The sequence below is a fragment of the Dendrobium catenatum genome, unplaced genomic scaffold (assembly GCF_001605985.2).
Source record: "Dendrobium catenatum unplaced genomic scaffold, ASM160598v2 fragScaff_scaffold_1256, whole genome shotgun sequence".
In the NCBI taxonomy this organism is placed as follows: domain Eukaryota; kingdom Viridiplantae; phylum Streptophyta; class Magnoliopsida; order Asparagales; family Orchidaceae; genus Dendrobium; species Dendrobium catenatum.
In genome coordinates this window covers 391,732-400,696 of record NW_021319718.1, presented here as the reverse complement: position 1 = coordinate 400,696, position 8,965 = coordinate 391,732, and the positions used below count along the sequence as shown (strand labels likewise).

The 8,965-nt window shown below is 31.1% G+C and overlaps 1 long non-coding RNA gene across 1 annotated transcript in view; it reads left to right on the top strand.

Moving 5' to 3' along the window:
* The first annotated feature begins 4,642 nt into the window (after positions 1-4,642).
* Positions 4,643-8,965, top strand: part of LOC114580770 — a 23,256-nt gene continuing 18,933 nt past the window's right edge. The window contains exons 1-2 of the long non-coding RNA XR_003702331.1: positions 4,643-5,106; positions 5,452-5,553. This is a non-coding gene — a long non-coding RNA (uncharacterized LOC114580770). The remainder of the gene's footprint in view (positions 5,107-5,451; positions 5,554-8,965) is intronic.

Genomic DNA, 8,965 nt, shown 5'->3' with positions numbered 1-8,965 from the left:
CTTGATGAAATGATAACGTTTAATACATAAATAGCAATTACTTATATGATTTGGCAAATGATAAATTGTTTATCCTAATAAATTTACCTTGAGTGATGGGTTGGGCAAGAGGAATTTCGACAAACTGTTGGGATAAGTGAGCAAGACAAAGTCGAGCATTGGAGGCAATGGATATGGGCTGCTACACCAAAGGATGTTAGCTAGCAAAAATACAAAAGAGAAATATCAATACATTAATAAAAATAACAAATTGAAATAACAAAGATACATATTTTACAATTATAGCTAAACAGAAAACATCCTATCATTTGTCTGTGTTTTTCTTCTACATTTCCTTTCTTCTTATTATTCAGTCATTTGCAAATAGGAAATAATAAAAATAACACAGTGAAATAAAAAAAATACAAATTTTTTAAATATTGAAAAAGAAAATATTAAGTCAATTATCTCAGTTTTTTTTTCTTCTACATTTCATTTCTTGTTATTGTTAAGTCAATTGCAAACGGGAAAGATGCCTATAAGAAATGAAGAAGAGAAAAGCAATCCCCAGACACACCTAATTTCACAAAGAAACTTTTAAAAGACGAAAGGAATTGTTACATTTGAAGCGAGCAAAGTAGGTGAATTCGAACAAAGACATAGAAATAGAGAAGAGGAAAAGACAACAACGAAATGATGTAGAGGAAAAGCAGACCTTATAGAGGGTTAATTTCAGTAGTAAGAAGTATGTAAATGGGCTCTCGAAATATTATCAAAGTAATTAACAAGTATTTGAACCCTCCAAAGGAATGTTCTATTCCAACTTCTTTCAACAGGAAGCCAGATAAGTCAATAATCATTCTCACTAGATTGTGCCACTATTTTCCTACAAATGCGCCTTTATTTTTTCAAATTTTCCTTTTCCAACAAAGCTGCAATGTCATGAGCTTATGGCATCATCTATTTCAAGGAAATTTGATAATCTATCTTTCGTTTCACAAATATAGGTAAGCCATTATCACCAACCTCCATTTCTAGAATATATATGATTTCCCATCCTACCTCAAGTATTTCAAAAATATTTTGTACTTGAGATCCACATTATCTACTGGAAAGTAAATATGACAGAATCATTTAAGAAGCTCCCATGGCCATTAGTTTCCAATTCCATCACCATTTTTAACAAGTTCAAAATAATTAATGAATTCTAAAAGATGGAAGTTGACTCTACCTTAATCACCACTAAAAACCCTTTTAAGCATTTCCTGGAATAAATATTCACTAATTTCATGTCAATTCCAACACCAACATAAATTACATAATATCTTCAGCAAATAGGATTTAAATTTACTTCAAGAGTGAAATTTTCTACCCAACAGATTAACTAATTGACTAAATTAAGTAAAGCAGTGGTACAAACCCGAATATACAACTAATCAATGGTTCACATTTTCTTAGAACCAATAGATTCTGCGAAGAATATGTACCACATCATGCATGTAGGCATAGTGAAACAATGATTACAAACACTTCATATGCATAATTCTCGACAAACCGAGAACCACCAAAGATGAGTATGATGTGGAACGACGAAACAAAGCAAACATCAATTTGCTTGAAAAGCACTCCGATTTTATGGATTTTATCTAGCAGTCTAAAGTTTATTGAATTGTTGGGATTGCTTCACTGCTCCTTTCAAAATATTATCAAAGTAATTGGAGAGTATTTGAACCCTCCAAAGGAATATTCTATTCTAGTGTGTTTTCAACTTATTTCAACATAAAGCTAGAGAAGTCAAAAATCTTATTACATTGTGCCTCTGCTTTCCTACAAATGCACCTTTTTTAGTTTCAAATTTTCCTTTTCCAACAAAGCTACAATGTCCTCAGTTTATGGCATCATCTATTTAAAGGAAATCTAATAATCACCATTAATTTCTTGGTATAAATATTCACCAATTTTATATCAATTCCAACACCAACATAAATTAGATAATATTCACTAATTTTATATAATTATATTTTGTTTGGATTAGTACAATTCAACTTTCACCATATTTAATTTTAGTTCAAAGTTGTTTTAGTTTGGGCTTCATAAAAAAATGTTTGGATCAAATTCAATGATCTTGTTTGCACAAATAGATTTTCAGTTGATCCTTTTGATGCCGTTAGTTTGGATTGAAATGTATTTGTGCGTATGTCTTCAGTTTGGGCTTAATAAAATAATATTTTATTTACCTCAAACATAAAAAATAAATCCCTAGTTTGAGCTCAAACAGAAAAATTAAATCGACCAATTACAAAATTTTCAGCATTAACATAATTATATATATATTTTGATCAGAATATAATTATATTTTGTTTGAATTAGCTCAATCCAACTTTCAAAAGATTTAATTTGAGTTCAAAGTTTCTTAATAAAACATGTTTGGATCAAAGTTGATGACAAACACAGATAAACACACCCAATCATATCTCCTAAGAATTTTGAACGGAAGCATATGCTTCCTGGAGAATTGCTCTAGCTCCAGGAACATCTCCCAAGTTGAATGATGGAGGTTGGGAAGACTGTAGTTTGGCTACTAAGGTCAAATGGATTGCTGTCATATGAAAGAAGTTGGAGGGACCATAGTCGATGGGTAAAAAAGGTTGAAGAAACTGCATTCAACAGACGATGGAGGTTAGAGGAACTATATTTGGGTGATGGTGGTCTGTGGACCATAGTTAGTAGTAGAGAAAGGTTAGAGTGGAGACCTGATGGTGGAGGCTGGATCGAGGTTCGGTGGAGATGATAGGGGAAAGTTCCAGCGACAACAAACTAGCTAAGGTCTGATGGTGGCATCTAGTTGGACGTTCGTCGACGATCTTCTTTTGAAAGTTTGGTGGCGGTGACCAAGTAGAGAGGGTTTGCCAACAATGACGTTCTAAGATTCATGCCTTAGAGCTCTCTTGAACTCTAGCCTAAGGTCCATGCCCCCAAAGGTCCCTTTTATGTAGGGAGACGGGGTCTATTTGTCAATTTTCAGAGTTGCATGCTCCGTAAATATGGTGAAGATCCGGAGAAAATTCGAAGTGCTCCATCAGACTAATATTGATTTCCTCAATCATAGAGCATTTGTCAAATCTTTAAGTGCCTTAATGAGGTCAAAATTAAGAATTTTTGGGCTCATTAGATTCGTCTCATCGAGTCGCTTGATTCGACTATAAGCATGTCATATTTGGATATCATTTGATCACCCGATTAATATTCTAAAGCTTTCAAATATGTATGAAGTCATCAATTTGAGCCCATTTGGGCTTGATTTGGAGAAATTTTGGTGACGCCAGGTTTGCCTCATCAAGATGTTCAGTTTGATTATAAGTTTGCTGAAATTTAAGTTTATATGATCCTATATTTAATTTTGAAAGTTTCAATTAAGATATGCATCGAGATTCATGCCCGATCAAGCCGATTTTAGATGACATATCAATAATAAATAAATTGAATAAGAAGAGTCAACTATTTATGGAAAGTTCAACTGAAATAATTCATAGGGATAAAACTAAAATTAATTTCAATTTTTGATGTTGGTTCTTTAACAATATAAAAACACATAAAGAAGGCTTAGGGAGAAAATAAATTTACATAAAATTTTTGAAGAATTTTTTAATAATAAATGCCATAAAATAAACTTGAATGTTAAAATTTGGTCAAATATAAATGTTTGTAAATTATCTCCACTGATATTTAAATTTTTAGGTTTACTTTGTTTAAATAATTTGTTCATTGTTAATCATGACATATTTTGTGTGGTTTTTATTTTATTCTATTTAGTAGGATGTCAATAAGGGTTTATAGATTGAGTTTGGAATTAAAAAAAAAAGGAACTAAAAATATTAAATCAAAGAAATTCAAAATTAGAACAAAAAAATTGAACTAATATTTTAACTATCGAACATGACAAGCCAAATTAGATTGGTTCAATTCAATTTTTTAAATTTTATTCAAGCAAAGCACAAATGCTACAAATGTCTTAACATCAGATTCATTTATAAAGCTTTAAAAACTTTATTGATCTATATATATATATATATATATATTATATATTATATTTCATAATTAATTTAGATTTATTAATGATTATAACATATGATGTAATATTTATACATTTATTGTAATATCATTAATTTTTAGACGAGACCTTAATTTTTTAGTAACTCTCTTAAATTTATCTCAAATTTCTCTCATAAGTTCTTTTTCTTCTTATATTATTTCTATAGCAAAATCAAAGAATATTATCAAAGGAGAATTAATTAAATAGTTATAAATAATCCATTAAAATAATTATGAAAATTAATATCTTTCTTATTTATATTTAATGGTGTTAATCCAAACTCTTTATATTATTACACATATAATATTGAATTCAATAATTAAATAAAAATTTCTTTTTTAATTTAGAATTCTAAATATGTATTCATATTATTTATTATTTATCTAATTAATAGTTCACTTATTTAAAATGTACAGTGTATTTTTTTTTTTGGGAAATGTAAAAAATAATTTTTATTTTTTCAGCATATTCGAATATTATTAGATGTAAGTAACGGCTATAAGGGCATTTAGGTCAAACGACGGAGCAGAAAAGACAAACTAATTTAAGAGTGTGCGACTGGAGACGACTGAGACGAACGAGACTCTCTTTCTTTCCTTTCTTCTTGAAGCCGAAGGGTTTAGGCCATGCCAAGTAATCAAAGAAGCGACTCGGTCTTTCTCTCTCCGCTCAAATCATGGCGGAAACGATGGTGTGGCTGCGGTGAGGAATCGAAGGTGGGTGGGGCCTAGGGTTGGGGTTTTCTCTCAAACTCTCTGTGTCATCATCGAAGGTCTCAAAGCCGAAGGGTTTAGGCGGAAGGCCAAGGAATCAAAGAAGCGTCTCGCTCTTTCTCTCTGCGCTCAAATCACGTCACAAACGATGGTGTGGCTGCGGTGAGAAATCGAAGGTGGGTGGGGCCTTGGGTTATGGTTTTCTCCCAAACTCTCTCAGTGCTTGCCGAAGGTCTCGAAGCCGAAGGGTTAACGCACACTCAAATCACACTAGAAACCATAGTGTGGCTGCGGTGAGAAATCAAGGTGGACCGGGCCTAGGTTTGGGGTTTTCTCCCAAAATTCTGCTTATCTAGGATACATTTTAGTGCAAACTGATTTGATTAAGCTGATATGTATTTTCTTATGCATTTAGCTTGACTTTATTTTTATAAGTTGTTTCTCTATATTTAGAAGATCTTGCTGTTTTCCCTTTCTCATACAACGACCTTAATTCATGTTAGCACGACATAAATAACATACTGCTTACTATCCAAGAAAATAAAATACTAAATAATTATACAAGAATTTTATACACATGCATTAATTCTTCTTGATTTCTTAATTCTTTGCATTTAAATAATTACTTTGTTTGTAAAATTTTTCTAATTTCTAGATGCTTCCCAGCATATCATGCTATGAGGAACATCTTTTGCATCAAACTTCTTTGGGATCTTTGATGGCTGTAAGACTTATTAGAACATCAAATTTAATCTCTCAAGGCTATGGGTAATTATTTAACACTTTTTGTTGATAGTTGTTTTATGCTTTTTTATTTTAGAATTCCTCAATTTATTTCATAATGCGTAATCCATCCTGTTCTACAATTGCATATGATAATAATTTTTTTTTTGCATATCTTTGCCTGGACACCTCAAGTTGCTGAACGTTGCAAATTACTTTTCAAGAAAAGTTGTTTTTTTAATTATAATTGATATTATAGGAATATTTGGTAATTTCATGATTTTTTGCAGATGCCATTGTGAACAAGAAAAGCAATCTCTTATTCTTTGGAGCATATATTTATGCGTGCTTGAACTGTTTAAGCACAACACAATTTTGCAATGATATATCTAAAGATGGGGTGTTGAAAGCTCTACACTTATCTATGTTTACCTAATAATTCTTTGTGATGTATGAACACATATTTTGCTGCATTTTACAGTATAAAGTTTTGCATACTAGAAAGTGATAGAGCTGGCATGACTAGTGACTACTCTGGCATATCTTTGAGGTTTTTGTCAGCTTTGTGAAGATAATAAAAGCATCATTTATTGAGGAGAAAAATATAAATATTTTTAGTCTACTTCACATTTTAAGCTTTGCGAGATTAAGGACAATGAATTTAATGTTCTAATGAAGTCTTGGTCTTGGATATCATGCGTCACAAGAGTGGAGATGGTTGCTATCGATCAATAAATAATTATAGAAAAGATTGTGTTTCTATCATCATTGAAGATCGGTGCTAGAAAGTTAACGAGGGGAAATCTACTTTCTCTACGAGAGAGACATTAGAAGAAAGCATTGTGGAATAAACATGTTTTTTGGAAAAAAAAATCTATGCTTCAAAATGGTCTACTTCGTTCAAATTGTATTGATTGTCTCAACCCAAAAAATGTAACCCACTTTGCCTATGGTTTAGCTTTCCTTTGCCAGCAGCTGCATCTTTTGGGGTTTATTGATGTTCCAATTATTGTTTTGGGTTCTCCTTTATTTGATGATGTTGATGGACCTATATGAGAAAAGCTGTGATACATTTGCTTTACAATATGGTGATTTTGTTGCTCATAAGAAGGTATGTTCTTGCAATGGATTTTGCTACCAGATTTTTATTAAGACGCACTCATAGCATATAATGTTATGGATTTTCACACTTTTTACTTGTTTGGATTAGAGGTAAAAAATCTTTTAGTAAATGGTGTTTAGCATATTTGCTTATCTAAAAATATTTCTTCATTATTTGAAAAATTGATGTTGTTCTCTTGCTCTACTCTTTTCATTAGTTTCAGCCATATGTGTATGCTTATTTCATTGTTGATTAGGTTTGTGTCCTCATAGCTATGTTTAGATGTTATTTATATTTTTTATCATGTATTTCCTTATGTTATGTAATTGCTAATATTATTTGATAGAAGAAGTCTATGGAAGGTAGCCACCTAGTCTCAAGAATTTTTTAGGAATGTTTAGAGATACTACAACAATACTTATACCGATTCGTGCAAACAAGATGCCATAAATACATAAGTTTCTTGCAACTTTAGCTGACGCTTTTTAATGGGTGGGGTTTTTTTTAAGAACAATCACTCTAATGCTTATTTTTTTTCATCCAATTGAAGCTCTTCTAAAATAATTTGAAGCAATGAGCTTGAATGTTAATGCGATTGGAGCTTTTTCTTTGACCTTTGAAGCTCACACTTTTCACTTAAGTTTGAAGCTTTTAAAGTTTAAGAAGCTTATGCTTTTTTTATTTTTAAATGCCATGAATGCATTGAGTCTATACCTCAAGCGAAGTATAAGTTTCTTCCATAATTGGACAAGCATCCAATATTATTGTTTAAACTCATTTTTCAAGGTACTTTAAAAAAGTAGGTGTTCATTTTGTTGGGCATATATTTTTATTTTTAATTTGGCTATATGCTTAATATATTTTGCTTGTTCTAAAGAGCCCTTTTCTTAAAGCAAATATTTTAATCCAAAAGAAGTTAGCATACCAAATTAACATGAAGGGTATTTTTAGCATTATTTGTCACTTTATGTTGTTTTATTAGAACATAAGATTTTAATGCATCTTGTTTATTTGCTTCGATGGTATTTCTTATTAGCATCAAAGATTTTGTACTAATGTGATGTATATAATGTCTTTGAGCTCATTGAGATTTATTATAAAACATGTTAGTCCATCTATCTTATGAATGTCTATATAGTTGTTTCATGTCATATCTAGATTAGATAAGATAGGAAAGTGTGTTGGAGCTTTATTGACATTATTTTGATATTTAGTAGGCAGAATTCAACTTTACTTGTGCTGATATAAATAGAGAAAATATTTTTTTTGTGTAGCAAGTCGAATGCTAATTATTGTTCCTTAATGAAAATTTGAATTAATTATGAAACATATATTTAATAATTATTTTTTTTCTATTTTTTATTATTCCTATTTTTTTGTGTTAATGCTAGGGCGTCCCCTGGAAGCGACGCGCTGTATGGCCTGAATACAGTGACAAGTGTGCAAGGGCCGCTGCACCGGCGCCCGGGTGCAGTGTTAAATAGGCAAGGGTTCCCACATCAAGGACGGATGTGGGCAAAGAAGCTAGTCCATGAAACTAAAATTAGGATAGGAACTTGGAATATAGGTTCCCTTAGAGGAAAATTAATTGAATTAATAGATATTATGATTCATAGGAAGTTAAATATTTTATGCATTCAGGAAACTAAGTGGGTTGGAGAGAAGGCCAAGGAAATCGATAGTTTAGGATTTAAACTTTGGTATTCGGGTAGGAGTCGTACTAGAAATGGTGTAGGTGTTATTATAGATAAGAGTTTAAAGGATAATGTTATAAAAATTAATAAGATTGGTGATAGAATTATATCTTTAAAGATTGTTGTTGAGGATAAGATTGTTAATATTATAAGTGCTTATGCTCCTCAAGTAGGTTTGGATATGAGTTCTAAATTAAAATTTTGGAATAACTTAGAAGAATTATTACAGAATATACCTCTAGAAGAAAGAGTTTTTATTGGAGAAGATATAAATGGACATGTTGGTAGAGAGGTAGATGATTTTAAAAGCATTCATGGTGGCCATGGATTTGGAACGACGAATGAAGGTGGCAAGACCATATTGGATATTTGTTTAGCTTATGATTTTTCAATTGCTAATACCTTATTTAAGAAAAGGAATGAGCATCTCATCACTTATAAAAATGGATATAATACAACCCAGATTGACTATTTTCTTATTAGAAAATTAAATCGTTTAGATTGCAAAGATTGTAAAGTTATTCCGAGTGAAAATTTATGTACCCAACATCGATTATTAGTTTTGGACTTTAAGATAAAGGGGCAGATAATAAAAAATAAAGTAAAACGATTTTCTAGGATTAAATGGGGCATTTAAAGAATATTAAAAAAAATATTTTTG